The sequence below is a fragment of the Podarcis bocagei genome (genome assembly GCF_964188305.1).
Source record: "Podarcis bocagei genome assembly, chromosome: 14".
NCBI classification, from domain to species: domain Eukaryota; kingdom Metazoa; phylum Chordata; class Lepidosauria; order Squamata; family Lacertidae; genus Podarcis; species Podarcis bocagei.
This window is the reverse complement of record NC_138139.1, coordinates 12,415,998-12,431,397: the sequence shown is the minus strand read 5'-3', so window position 1 is coordinate 12,431,397 and position 15,400 is coordinate 12,415,998. Positions and strand designations below refer to the sequence as shown.

Genomic DNA, 15,400 nt, shown 5'->3' with positions numbered 1-15,400 from the left:
GTAAACAAATGCAGATAAGTCATCTGAAAGGTTTGTCCTCCTGAATGGATTTACCTATCAACTCCTGAAAACAAAATGGAGTCGATCATCTCATCCTTACCTGAGCCTATCAGGTATTCTTTCAGAAAGTAGAGGCAGTTAACTGTCTCCACTGAGTGTAAAGAATCTCCACCCAAATCTACTGAATCACGAGCAGAAATCCTTAGACACAGATGCAACCAGGTCACCACAGCTCATGAGGAAACTCAGGAAATCACTTTTCTTTGTCCTCCCTTGGGATTGGCAATTATTATCACCTCTTTTCTTTATCTGATATTTGCCTCTCTTATCTCCCTAATCTTGCTGTCTCTCAACCCTCATGTAGTCCAAACAGATTTCATTTGCATTTGAGCTTTCCCCCCCTTCCTCCTTGTGTGTTTAGGCTTCCACTGAATCTTCCCTAGTTCCTTTGGGCAATCTTTCTGCCTCCATTTATTTTTATCTCTGTGCTGTTTAAGAATCAGCTTATGGTCCACCTTGTGTGGAGTTGAGCGGCCTGTGCAACATGTAAGAACTAACCATCTTACTATATTTCTGCACTCAAGCTTCAAGCCATTATTTTCCCAACGTCCATCCTTTTGTGTTAACATACATTTAATTATAGAGACATCAGCAAGTGAGCAAGTCACCACTGGTGTTTCTATAATGGCAGTAAAGCAGTGCAATAACCGCAGTGACCTGCAACCATCTCCAGTTTAAGGATTTCCAAATTTGTACTTTTGTGAACACGGGTATAAAAATATGGCTTCATGTGTATGTGTGAATAGATCCATTGATAGAATCCTTCCCAGAATTGTTGTTGTTGTTTAGTTGTTTAGTCGTGCCCGACTCTTCGTGACCCCATGGACCAGAGCATGCCAGGCACTCCTGTCTTCCACTGCCTCCAGCAATTTGGTCAAACTCATGCTGGTAGCTTCAAGAACAGTATCCAACCATCTTATCCTTTGTCGTCCCCTTCTCCTTGTGCCCTCAATCTTTCCCAGCATCAGGGTCTTTTCCAGGGAGTCTTCTCTTCTCATGAGGTGACCAAAGTACTGGAACCTCAGCTTCATGATCTGTCCTTCCAGTGAGCACTCAGGGCTGATTTCCTTCAGAATGGAAGGTTTTCCTTCAGAATGGAATGATTTTCCTTCAGAATGGAATGGTTTGATCTTCTTGCAGTCCATGGGACTCTCAAGAGTCACCTCCAGCACCAGAATTCAAAAGCATCAATTCTTCGGCGATCAGCCTTCTTTATGGTCCAGCTCTCACTTCCATACATCACTACTCCCTCCCAGAATACCAACCTGATAAAAGGTGTTGATTTCTTTAACCAATAAGCCAGTTCCTAGAGGAGTGTATTCTAGACGATGCCTCCTTAGATGAAATCCTTGGTTCTCTCTCTTGTTTTTCTTCTTTGAGCTCTACACAATAAAAAGCAGAAAAAAGGATCACCGATCAGAGCATGCTGCTGCCTTTAGATGGAAACTGCTGATGGCAAAAATATGGTTCACTTGCTAAAGTATATTGAGATGGGACAGGAGGAAATGAGAAACGTGTCACCTGTCTTTCCCTTGAACCACTTGGCGTTTCACAAATCTCTCTCCATGTCTTATTTACTACGTTGCTCTTTCTTGCTTTTGTTTTCCTTGATGGGGAGACATTTCTAGGTTTGCTTTAAGAATGTCAAAATAATTCAGTTGAAACCGAGAACAACAGGGTGGCAAGCAAGAGTGTCTTGATGAATTGATTATTGGGGTAATTGATAAAAGTTCTTAGATTTCCCCAGTGGAGCAGTAAGATTAGAAAATCTATCTGGAGATTGGAAGGGAAAATAATCATTTTCAACTCCCACCTGCCCGCTCCCCCATTTGCTCACCTTTGGCATTAGCTAGCAAATTTACTGAGTGGACAGTCCCAGGGAAGAGAGACAGAGAGAGGTCTGTCATAGTCAGAAAATTTAACAAAAGAAAATAAAAGGTTTTCTTACAGGGTCACCTAGAGTTCCCTATGTCAATCAAGAGTAATTCCACAACAGACACCAGGGGAGCTAGTCTTAAACTTGCAGAAATGAGGCCTTTCTTTTCCAGTCCTATAGAGTTCGTCTCAACTCTACCAAAGTCAATAATAAGCTTCTCATTAATTTTAAACAGATCAAGGTTGTGCTCTGACATTCTTAGAACCTGAAGGCACAAGCGTGTTGATTCCCAATAAGCAAGTGCCCTCAGCCACTATTGTAAAGTCAACAAAATACTCACTTCTCTCTAGTAAGGTAACAGTATCCGTGTAACATTGTTTGAAGGGACTTGCTTGCCCAGGAATATAGGCCTGCACCCTTTGAATTTGCCACTTAGTTTCAGACTGTATATGGATAACCTGTTTCCTATGCAGTGCTTTCGACTCAGGCATTTTGATGAATTGCACCAGGTTTCCCCAACCTGTTGCTCTCAATATATTTTGGGCTACAATTCCCATAATCCCTAACCATTGGGTCATGCTGGCTGAGGCTGATGTTAGTTGATCCAAAATATATGGAGGGCAACAGATTAAGTAAAGCTGAACTACACACAATAGGGTGTATATCTTTGTGGAATCCACATGCTTATAACTCTATGCGCACATGATTCTCTACATAGGTGCATTCCCTGCTGCCATACAACTGAACCACCACAGCCCCAACGTGCATTTACCGTATTTTTTCGCTCTATAAGACTCACTTTTTCCCTCCTAAAAAGTAAAGGGAAATGTGTGTGCGTCTTATGGAGGGAATGCAGGCTGCGCAGCTATCCCAGATGCCAGAACAGCGAGAGGGATCACTGTGCAGCGCTCCCTCTTGCTGTTCTAGCTTCTGGCTTAGCTGGGCGCAACCTCTTCAGGGCAGCGGGGAGCCTTCATCCCGCTGTCCTGAAGAGGCTGTGCAGCTCTTGGGGGCCTTTCCGGGAGGTGGGGGAAGGGACAGAGCACGCAGCTCTGTCCCTTTCCCCACCTCCCGGAAAAGCCCGCAAGAGCCGCGCTGCCTTTAAAGAGCAGCGCAGAGCATGTGTGCGGCTCTTGGGGGCTTTCCCCTGAGGAGGAAGAAGGGCAACCCATCAGTGACGGGCTGCCCTTCTCCCTCCTCAGGGAAAAGCCTGCAAGCGCCGCACGCATGCTCCACATGGCTTGTGAAAGGGAGCGCTGAGCAGAGCCTGGGATGCAGACAGGCTCTGCTTAGCACTCCGTTTGAAAAATACAGTGGTGCCTCGCAAGACGAAAAGAATCCGTTCTGTGATTCTCTTCGTCTAGCGGTTTTTTTCGTCTTGCGAAGCAAGCCCATTGACGGATTAGCGGATTAGCGCTATTAGCGCTATTAGCGGTTTTTAGCGGCTTATCTGCTGATCGGATCAGCTGATAAGCAGCTTAGCGGCTTAGAAAAAGGGGGGGAGGGAAAAAACCAGCAGGAACTCGCAAGACATTGTCGTCTTGCGAAGCAAGCCCATAGGAAATTCGTTTTGCGAAGCACCTCCAAAACGGAAAACTCTTTCGTCTAGCGAGTTTTCCGCCTTGCGAGGCATTCGTCTTGCGGGGCACCACTGTATTTTTTCCTTGCATTCTCCCTCTAAAAACTAGGCGCATCTTATGGTCAGGTGCATCTTATGGGGTGAAAACCACGGTATTTCCTTTAGACATATCATGAGAATGTGCCTTCTGTCAAGGCTCCTGTTGTTATTTTTTTATGTATTTGAAATACTTGTGTCCCACTTTCCCACCACTTCACTCTTCAGGAGATGGGGGAGGAATTTGACTGGGTTCTCATTTGTATTGGCAAATCGTGGAAGATCATGATTTTTGAAGGGGTTTAGGAGGTACACAACCATGCTTCAAGTTCCTGTGGGTCGTGTAGCCTTTAAGTAGTTAATTCTGTTTCTGTTTTTCTAGGCAATATCATTCTCTCACAGTTAATTAAACACTGAGATGTGTGGAATTTTAATCTCCAGATAAGTCTTAACAGAGTCCCACAATGGCACATTGGATAGGACACACCTGCTAGTCTTAATATAAATGTTGTCAAGGCCACTGGTGTGGTACATGTAACCCTATAAATCCCAAGAACACCTCTGTCAGTCAGAACTTTAATGCAGCTGGCATGGAGCTGCACACTCTACAGAGTCATATTGTGATGGCCTGGGATTCCGATTCGGAGGATGAAACAGAGGAATCCCAGCCTGCACAGGAGTCCCCGCCTCCAGGGCCGGCTGAACTGGGGCAAGGCCTAGAGGCTGAAGAGCCTGCACCTGTGGCAGTGCAGCAGGAGCTGGCCCCAGGTGAAGTCCTCCTGGCCCCAGAGGAGCCTGATGACTCAGTGGCCACAGGTGAGCCTCCTCCAGGGCCCAGTAACCCTTCGGCCTCTCCTGATCTGCAGAGGCTTAGGGCAGAGAGGCGAAGGGAACTAGTTGCCCCCAGGAGGAGTGCTCGCCTTAAGGCCAGAGTAGGCAGGGCTCCTGGGGGTCGGGACCGCCCCTGACCTTAGAAGAGGATAAAAGCCCACTCATCCCGGCCCCAGGTTGCGGGAGCAACGTCGTTGTTGGCTACGGACCTTCCTGTGATCCTGATCCCTGCTCGGCTTCCTGTTCCTGACTATCCAGTACTCCTGTTCCCTGCTCGGCCTCCTGTTCCCGACCATCCGGTGTTCCTGTTACCTGCTCAGCCTTCTGTTCCAGCGTTCCTGTTCCCCGCCCGCCTCTCTGCATCGGACCTCGCCCCGCTTCGTGTGGACTCTGCTACACTCACGGTACCTTACCCCCGGGACCAGCACAGTTTGCTCCCGCCACACCCGCACTCCCCCTTCGTAGGGGTGCGTTCGGGAAGAGCCAGAGGCCATGGAGGACCAGGCGGCTGCACTGGTGACTTTGGCCCAGGAGAACCAGGCCTTGACCCACACCGTGCAGCAGCTCAGTGACGCGGTCGTGGCACTTCAGCAACGCTTAGAAGCCCTACCGGCTCCTGGGGCCGACGCCCCGGCTCCTGGCAAGTACCCAGTGGCTTTGCCTGAGAAATTTGATGGAGCCCCGGCCAGCTTTCCTATGTTCCTGGCCCAGGCCAAGTTGTATATCCAGGGGCGAGCCCGGAACTTTCCTGACGACCGCACCAAGGTGCACTTTCTGATTAGTTTGTTAAAGGACCAGGCGGCCAAGTGGGCGTTGCCGCTACTCAGGCAAGACTCCCCCTTGCTAGCAGACTATACGGGATTTTGCAATCGTTTGGAGGCCGCGTTCGGCAACCCCCAGAAAGGGAGTCAAGCCAACCGGGCGATTCGGCGTTTGAAACAGGGCAAGTCCACGGTGGCCGCATATACCACGGAGTTTCGGCTGTTGGCACAGGACTTGACCTGGAATGATTCGGCACTGCGGGACCAGTATCTCGAAGGGCTTTCAGACGAGGTACTGGACCAGTTGGCCACAATGGAACGCCCCACCACGCTAGACACTCTCATTCAACGGAGTCTACAAATAGACGACCGGTTGGAGGATCGTCGTCAGGCCCGGGGTCGCCGACACTTCCAGTTCACGGCACCAGCTTTTCCGGCAGCCCCACGGTCACAACTGATTTAACAGAGGAACCTATGCAGCTCGGGGCAGTGCGGCCACGCCTTTCCCCCGCAGAGAAGGCGCGGCGTCGGGAGGGAAATCTCTGTCTTTACTGTGGCGGAGGTGGACACTTCGCTCGGTCTTGCCCTGAGAAACGCCAGCCGCAGGGAAACCACCAAACCCCAGTAGCTGATGGCCCTGGCTACCGGGGGTCCCAAACAGCACAGAATGGGGCCGCACCAATTGAATTACAACACCTTATGGTTCCGGTACATCTATACCCTCCAGGGGGGCCATGGATTCTTACCCATGCGCTGGTGGATTCGGGCGCAACCCGCTCTTATATGGACGCTGCTTTTGCTGCCCAGCATCGGGTGCCACTGCGGAACAAGCCAGAACCGGTGCAGGTGGAGGCAATCGACGGACGGCCCCTGCGTTCGGGTGCCGTCACTCAGGAGACCCAGCCCCTGGTCCTGTGCCTCCAGCAGCACCGTGAGATGCGAACTCTGGATATTGCCTCCATGCCCCGGTTCCCCCTGGTGCTTGGGATGGACTGGCTGGAGGCTCACAATGTGCGGATTGACTGGGTCAAACGGACTGTACACTTCCCAGACCCCAGTTCTCCGGCTGAGACTGAGATGCTAGCAGCTGCGCCCACTGAGGAGGTTGCTGCAACGCTCCCCGCTGAATACCGGACTATCACGACGTGTTTGAGGAACGGGGGGCAGACCAGCTACCGCCGCATCGGTCCTTTGACTGTGGCATAGACCTCCAGCCCGGAGCGCCTCTACCGGTGAGTCGCTTATACTCGTTAACCGAGCCAGAGCGCGAGGCTTTACAGGACTTCTTGCGCAAGAACCTGGAGCGTGGGTTCATTAGGCCTTCTACCTCGCCCACTGCTGCGCCAGTGCTCTTTGTTAAAAAGAAATGTGGGGAGCTCCGCCTTTGCCATGATTACCGGGCCCTGAACAAAATCACCATCCCGGACCGGTACCCTTTGCCCCTTATTTCGGAGTTACTGGAGCGGGTGCAAGGGGCGCAGGTGTTCACCAAGCTAGACCTCCGGGGTGCCTACAATTTGATTCGGATCCGCGCCGGGGATGAGTGGAAGACCGCATTTGGGACCCGGTACGGACAGTTCGAATACCTGGTTATGCCCTTTGGTTTGTGCAACGCGCCTGCTGTGTTCCAACGGTACATCAACCACGTGTTCCAGGACTTGCTAGACAAGTATGTGGTGGTGTACTTGGATGACATTCTGGTTTACTCCCGTGACCCGGCGTGCCACGAAGGCCATGTCCGGACCGTGCTGCAGCGCTTACGCGAGCATCGTCTGTATGCAAAGCTCAGCAAGTGCGAGTTTCATCAGCGGTCAGTGGACTTCCTGGGTCACCGACTCTCACCAGGTGGGGTGCAGATGGATCCTGGGAAGGTGGCAGCGGTTCGAGAATGGGCGGCACCTCGGAACCGCAAGGACCTACAGCGTTTCCTGGGGTTCGCCAACTATTACCGAACCTTCATTGCGGACTATGCTCACCGCACCACCCCGTTGACCCGACTACTGTGCCCCAAGACGCCGTTTTCCTGGGACAAGGAGGCGGAGGAGGCGTTTCAAGGGTTGAAGGCCTGTTTCCAGAGAGCGCCAATCTTGCAACATCCGGATCCTTCTCGACCCTTTGTGGTAGAGACTGACGCCTCCAGTACGGCTCTCGATGCCGTCTTGTCTCAGCAGCACGGACCGGAAGCGCCACTTTTACCCTGCGCCTTCTATTCCCGCCAGCTCCTCCCAGCGGAGCGTAACTATACTGTGTGGGAGCGGGAACTACTGGCCATCAAGGTAGCCTTCGAGGTCTGGCGCCACCATCTTGAGGGGGCACGACATCCGGTGGAGGTGAGAACCGACCACCGGAACCTGGAGTACCTCCAGACCACCCGCAAGCTGAACCAAAGACAGATCCGGTGGGCGTTGTTCTTTTCCCGGTTCCAGTTTCGGATCCGCTACATCCCTAGCTCTCAGAATCAGAAGGCGGATGCTCTGTCCCGGAAACCTGAAGACAACGCAGACACGGTACAGCAAGCAGAACCCACCACGATTCTACCTCCGGCTGCATTCCTGGCCACCCAGGAGGCGCAGCCACTGCAGGTTCGGGTGCGGGAACAGCAGCGGGTCGACGCTTGGGCCCAGGATCGTCTCCGGGAGCTGGCTGAAGGGTCCAGTCCACAATATCCGGGGCTGGTCCTGCATCAGGGCCTGCTGCTGCACCACGGTCGTCTGTACGTCCCGCCAGGGCCACTACGGCTGGAGGTTCTCCGGATGGCCCATGATGCCCCAGCAGCGGGGCACTTTGGACGGTATCGGACCACCCATTTGGTCAGTCGGGAGTTTTGGTGGCCCCGCCTGAAGGCTGACGTGGCTCGCTACGTTGCTGGTTGTGATGTCTGCCGTCGCGCCAAGGGTCCTACCGGGTGACCCCCCGGCCTACTTCAGCCATTGCCAGTTCCACCGCGCCCTTGGCACACGGTTTCGTTGGACTTTATAGTGGAATTACCCTCGTCTCGTGGCTGTACCTGCCTTCTGGTTTTCTCCGACCATTTCACCAAGATGGTACACTGCGCTCCCTGTCCATCTGTACCCACAGCCAAGGAAACTGCGCAGCTGTACCTTCAGCATGTCTTCCGCCTGCATGGACTACCTGAGCGCGTGGTGTCCGACCGGGGCGTTCAGTTCACATCCCGGTTCTGGCGAGCATTACACCAGACCCTCGGGACAGAGGTCTGCCTCTCGTCAGCCTACCACCCACAGACCGATGGCCAGACGGAACGGGCGAACGCGGTGCTAGAGCAGTACCTCCGGTGTTACTGCAGCTACCAGCAGGATGACTGGGTCGACCACCTGGCATTGGTGGAGTTCGCCTATAACAACGCGGTGAATGCGTCCACCCAGCAGACCCCGTTCCAGGCCAGCTATGGTTATCATCCACGGCTGTTTCCAGAGGTGCTGCCAGCATCCGCGGTCCCGGCAGTGACGGAGTGGCTTCAAGAGCTCCAGTCCCAGCAACAGCTTTTGGTGGAGCAACTGCACCAGGCCAAGGAAGCGTACAAAGCCCAGGCCGACCGCCACCGCCAGGTGGGGCCGGAACTTTGCGTCGGTGACCTGGTTTGGCTCTCCACTCGCCATCTCCACCCCTCTCGACCTTCGCGGAAGTTGGACGCCCGCTTCACCGGCCCGTTCCCTATCGTGGACCAAGTCTCTCCTGTGGCATTCCGTCTCCGGTTACCCGCAACCCTGAAGGTTCACCCGGTCTTCCACAGGTCCCTTTTGAGTCCTGTGGCCCCACCCGACGAGTTCCACCCGAACCGTCCCCAACCGCAGCCAGTGTTGGTTCGGGGAGAGCCTGAGTACGAGGTGGAACGCATCCTGGACTCCCGATACCGCAGGGGAAAGCTACAGTATCTCATTGACTGGAAGGGGTACGGACCGGAGGACCGTTCCTGGGAACCAGCGGCCAACGTCCACGCACCTGTCTGCCTCCGAGAGTTCCATGCGACGTACCCCGGCAAGCCGGGTCCGGACCCTCGGTTGAGGGGGGGGCCTGGGAGGGGGGATGGTGTGATGGCCTGGGATTCCGATTCGGAGGATGAAACAGAGGAATCCCAGCCGGCACAGGAGTCCCCGCCTCCAGGGCTGGCTGAACTGGGGCAAGGCCTAGAGGCTGAGGAAACTCAAGAGCAGGCCCCAGGTGAAGTCCTCCTGGCCCCAGAGGAGCCTGATGACTCAGTGGCCACAGGTGAGCCTCCTCCAGGGCCCAGTAACCCTTCGGCCTCTCCTGATCTGCAGAGGCTTAGGGCAGAGAGGCGAAGGGAACTAGTTGCCCCCAGGAGGAGTGCTCGCCTTAAGGCCAGAGTAGGCGGGGCTCCTGGGGGTCGGGACCACCCCTGACCTTAGAAGAGGATAAAAGCCCACTCATCCCGGCCCCAGGTTGCGGGAGCAACGTCGTTGTTGGCTACGGACCTTCCTGTGATCCTGATCCCTGCTCGGCTTCCTGTTCCTGACTATCCAGTACTCCTGTTCCCTGCTCGGCCTCCTGTTCCCGACCATCCGGTGTTCCTGTTACCTGCTCAGCCTTCTGTTCCAGCGTTCCTGTTCCCCGCCCGTCTCTCTGCATCGGACCTCGCCCCGCTTCGTGTGGACTCTGCTACACTCACGGTACCTTACCCCCGGGACCAGCACACATATCCATGTCCATTCAGAGGAGTTCCCAGCAGCCAAAGGAAGAGATATAAGTCCTCTGCCTTTGCTCTCCTTTGCTTTGACAGTTATTAACACAGCCTATTAATAAAACCTGTTTAGTAAAGAACAGACCCAAATTGTGCTTTGTTGCCTTGTTTGAATGCAAAAAGAACTTCTGTCCCTTTTGGCAGAAGAGCATTGCAATAGGAACCCACCCAATTCACACTTCCTGAAAGAATACACGAACCAAAACTTAGCTAGCCTTCAAAATTGGACTGCAGTTCTCCAGTCTAGTGTGAATAAAGAGGTATATATTTGGGGGGAAATGCATACATTAATGAAAATTGTACACACACAAAAGCATTGCATATGGGGGAATTGCTTGCTATAATGTGCGTATTAGGCAAAATCCCATGCAAAAGTGTGGCCATTAGGAGAAATGTGTGCTTAAAAGCTAACAAATTCTCACAGGGACTTTTTTTAAAAAAAGCAAACTGATGTGAAAACGTATAGAACTAAACTTGGAAAAATAAGAAACTAAGAGAAGGGGAAACTCACAGAATTATCTGTCCCTTGGCTTACAACCTAATTCTAAAACAGAATAGTTACCAGCAACAAAATTAATTTAACCATCAACTTTAAAAAAAAAACCCACCCAAATAAATATGCAGTCGGCAGATATGAGTTCATTCCTTGCCAATCCTTTAAACACCCTTGTCACTGTTTCCTCCTTAGAAGCTGTACAGTAGTGGCTGGTTCCCACTGGGATTGGTAGGGTGGAAAATGGGGAGTCCAACAGTAGGTGGCGCTAGAGCCAATGATAGGCAGAACCAACTAATTCTAGTTTTGTCCCCATCCTCCTCCCTGCTAAGGACTACAAGGGAAACACTGAGACTAAGGAGGAGGAAGTCAACAGTCAGTGCCACATCCTGAAGAAGGCAGGCAGGTAGGGGTTGGTTGAGTGCAGATGGAAGTTGGTGGGGCAGTGTCCCATTTGTCAAAACAGACTAGGAGTAGCACATGTGCATGTGCTTCCATGATTTTTAGAGCTCCTCCAGGCAACCAGTTTATCATTGAGCACACTTCCTGATTTGCTTGCACAAGGCTTAAGGGGAGGTTAGATTACATCCAACCTTTGCTGAGCATTAGTTCTGATCTGTTTACAGAATATGTACACATCTTGCTGTGAAACTTGCATTCACCCCACTCTTTTCAAGGCATTTCCCCGTTATGGACGCATACACTCATTATATACATAAACACCTGCACCCATCTTTTTTTAGCACTTTCCAATTTTTAAAGAATATTATTATTGATGTCATTTCTGTAGTTGTTTAGAATTATTATAGAGTTATATATACAGATGCAAACACCCACCCACCCATAGATATTTAAACCCCAAACAATTTAAATAAAAAATATAATTTATGGCAGCAAACTGTCTATCCTTCTTTCTATGATAATGTGTGGTTGGGGGAGAGAGAGAGAGAGAGAGAGAGAGAGAGAGAGAGAGAGAGAGTTGGGATCCATTTCTTTATTTCATCTCTAGCAATCTTATAAGGAAGCAGCATCTCAGTTAACTTTCTATATTCTAATTGTTTCCCCAATTTCCCCAATTAATTTCAGCTTCTTTTGTCTTCTGTTCTTTCCCCATGTTTTAGCATACAGTATCTTTGCAATTTGTCACTATGTGCTAGATCTGTGTTTGGCATTTCCTTTGTACTCTTGTTCCTTTGTGTATAATTTAAAAAGCACAGAAGTGGTTCTGCATTTATTCCCCATCACTTTCCTAACTGCAAAATGTCATTTAAACAAACAAACAAACAAACAAACAAACCCAACTGGATTTGTTGCCCTAGCGTAACAGAATATTTTAATCTACTTTAATTACACAAAGCTAAACTTCCAGTGTGCACTTGAACTTCTTCTACAAGATAGTGACAGTCTAGAAGCACCTTACATTTCACTCCCTGTATCCATATAGGAAACTGGGGTCTTCTGCCCCATCTTACTCCATTCATCAACACCCCACCCCATACACCAACTGCTTTGCCAAACGCTCCTCCCTTTAGATTTCACCTATGACCTCCCAACTCACCCTAACCTCCTCCCAGCTTGCCACAATCCCCACCCCCTTTTAAATGAGGGGGTGGCACTTAAGAGAGCAGTTTTCTGAAGCACCACATTCCCACAGCTGCAGTTAACTGGGGTGGGGTGCTTCACAGAGGAGACAGGTGCTTCAAAGAGCAGTTTTTCAAACCACTCTGTGAAGCACCTCCCACCTCCATTAAACCTCACTGCAGCTACATTTAACAGAGTGGGAAGATGCAGCCACACAAACTGTGGCGTGACAACAACCTTATATTTTTATGTATACAGGCAGAAAAAGTTCGTGCGTAATCAGTCCAAATTTCGACAGCGATCAAGGATCAATTCCAAGGCTTGTTTCAGGGTTCACTGAACCCATCCATATTCAGCTCACAAAATCAACCTTAGCTGACCTCCTTTGCCTAGGAAAGAGTAATATATCTGCCTTGTTTGCCTTCTAGCTTGCATGACTCAGACATTCAGAGCAGGAAGATTTGTTAACAACTGTCAATCTTCGAGAAAGGCCACTGGCATGCATTGATAGTGGCAAGCCTGATCTTGAGCTGTACTGAGCCTGTTCCTTAAGAGAAGGTTCTTCAAAAGATACCAGGAGATTGAAAGGACAGTCATTCTTCCACAGGAAGAAAGATACCCACCTTTGTGCTTTCTAGCATTGCTAATGTCAAGAAACAGAAAGCATGCAGGTATACTCAGAAGTTTCACAGTACTAGGCAGAACTCTTTTGGCCTCTGATATCATCTGACCATTCATTTTTCTGGTGGCTGCAATACTGACATTTTCAGGGATGATGCCTGAATCCACTGAGATCCAGCTAGCACCTTCTTCCTCTTGTACCAAGGTGATATCAGGCCTCATCAGAAACCCTCCTGCTTTTTGATGCAATGTGCAGTGTTGCTGTTCCAGTTATCTCTGCTGTCTCAACTTCTGTACATTGGGTAGAAAATCTGAAGTTGGACCCTACATGTGCTCATCTGAATATGCATTGGCTTCTTCACATCATCATTAAAAGAGGCTTTAGAAACTGGCTTCGAAAGTGGATTGGACAAATTCATGGAGGATAAGGCTTTCAATGGCTACTAGCCAAATATGACGATGCTCTTGGTGACAGTGATGCTTCTGAACACAAGTTGCTGGAAAGGACGGGAGGGCAGAGCGCTCTCGTGCTGTGGTCCTGCTTGAAGGTTTCTCACAGGGGTCTTGTTGGCCACTGTGGAAACAGGAAGCTGAGTTTGATGAGCTGTTGGCCAGATCCAGCAGGCTCTTTGTATGTTCTTATCATCGGAAGGCCCATATAGTTAAAGCTATGGTTTTCCCAGTAGTGATGTATGGGAGTGAGAGCTGGACCATAAAGAAGGCTGATCACTCAAGAATGGATGCTTTTGAATTCTGGTGCTGGAGGAGACTCTTGAGGGTCCCGTGGACTGCAAGAAGATCAAGCCTATCCATTCTGAAGGAAATCAGCCCTGAGTGCTCACTGGAAGGACAGATCCTGAAGCTGAGGCTCCAGTACTTTGGCCACCTCATGAGAAGAGAAGACTCCCTGGAAAAGACCCTGATGTTGGGAAAGATGGAGGGCACAAGGAGAAGGGGACGACAGAGGATGAGATGGTTGGACAGTGTTCTCGAAGCTACCAGCATGAGTTTGACCAAATACGGGAGGCAGTGGAAGACAGGAGTGCCTGGCGTGCTCTGGTCCATGGGGTCACGAAGAGTCGGACACGACTAAATGACTAAACAACAACAAACAAGAAATCATCAGAAGCCCTGCACTATCAGGGCTCCAGATCACACATGGGAGCTCCAAACTTTCCTTCCTTAAGGGTGGTATTCATCAGGACCACTGCAAAAGACACACACACACACACACACACACACATACACACACCCTACTAGCCCAGAGATGGAAAGAAGAGAAAGAAGAAAGAAGAAGAGAAGAAGCCGAAGAAGAATGGCAAACCAAATTGATGGACTATGCTGAAAATGGCAAAACTAACTGGGAAGCTCAGGAACCAAGAAGACAAGAAATTTTAAAAGAATGGGAAACATTTACAATGTACAGTGGTATCTCAGGTTACAGATGCTTCAGGTTACAGACTCTGCTAACCCAGAAATAGTACATCGGGTTAAGAACTTTGCTTAATAAGAACAGAAATCACGCAGCGGCGACATGGCAGCAGTGGGAGGCCCCATTAGCTAAAGTGGTACCTCAGGTTAAGAACAGTTTCAGGTTAAGAACGGACCTCCGGAATTAATTAAGTTCTTAACCCGAAGTACCACTGTATATACAAAATTATTGTAAGTAGGTTAAAACATTAGCAGGATTTAAACACACTTGTAATGTAACAGAATGTATAGGATACCTAGGAAGATAAAAAAAAATGGAGAAGTATTGATATGCAGTTGAAAATAGGATTAATAGGATCCATGGAAGGGATAGGGGGAAGTCAGGAGATTCAGAGTAATCTTAATAATTAGATTTGGAATTGGTTTTGTTGCATGTTTATGTTTTTTGAAAATCAAATAAAAATTTATTTCAACACACACACCTTCCCATGTGTCGTTTTTGCAGCCCTGATTCCCATCACCACTGGTTGGGGAGGGGACACCTGGAGACGTTAAATGCATGTACACATTTAAAATTGCATCTACTTCAATCCAGAAATGGTCCCTCTTTACTAATTTGCGGCTTTGCTTTTGGGGGAACTTAGAGCTTTGAAAATGTGTGTGGTGCAGATTGCGTATTGCTACCTTACAGGGTAACTACACTTTGTTTTTGATTCATGGCAAATAATGCTTTTTCTCCCCGCCCCTGCCACATAGCCCCAATTTAATTATAATTCAGGATTCAGAACTGCCTTGTGCAAACCACCTCCTTTTTTATGTATGTATGCCTTTTCCATAATTAATAACAAACTTCCTAGCCCATCGGCTGACAGAAAAGCATACCAGGCCTGTCAGGTTTCGAGTGATAATGCCCTACTCCACAATGCCATATGAAAAGCTGTCCTTTGGGGTTCAGAAATATACAATGCACATGGCTTCAATGTGTGAAGATAAGATTAAAGTACAAAGGAGGCAATTAAATTCTTAGATCATATTTATAAAGGCATTTCTGATGTTTACTGCGGCGTTATCACTGGCCGCAATATTGAACAGACTTTTCCTGATTTAAAACAGAAGCAACAAATTAAGGGGGAGGAGGCATTCAAACAGTAATTGTGGGCATTCATTGGGATCAGTAGGGTAGAAGGCAGGGAGGTCAACAGTGGGGGGAGCTATAACCAATGACAGGCAGTACCAGAGCCAATGACAGGCAGAGGCCACTTATTCTGCTCTTGTCCCCATCTCCCTCCCAGCTGAGTTCCGCAATGGCAACACAGAGGCTGAAGAGGAGGAAACTAGCAGCCAGGATAATTGTAAGAAGGCAGGCAAATGGGGGCCGGCTGAGGTTGGTGGGGCAGTGCCCTATTGGCCCCAA

At 49.8% G+C, this 15,400-nt stretch overlaps 1 long non-coding RNA gene across 1 annotated transcript in view; it reads right to left on the bottom strand.

The window, feature by feature from the left end:
- Nucleotides 1-15,400, bottom strand: part of LOC308573313 — a 60,584-nt gene that overhangs the window by 13,284 nt on the left and 31,900 nt on the right. Inside the window, exon 2 of the long non-coding RNA XR_014002025.1 lies at nucleotides 1,326-1,442. This is a non-coding gene — a long non-coding RNA (uncharacterized lncRNA). The remainder of the gene's footprint in view (nucleotides 1-1,325; nucleotides 1,443-15,400) is intronic.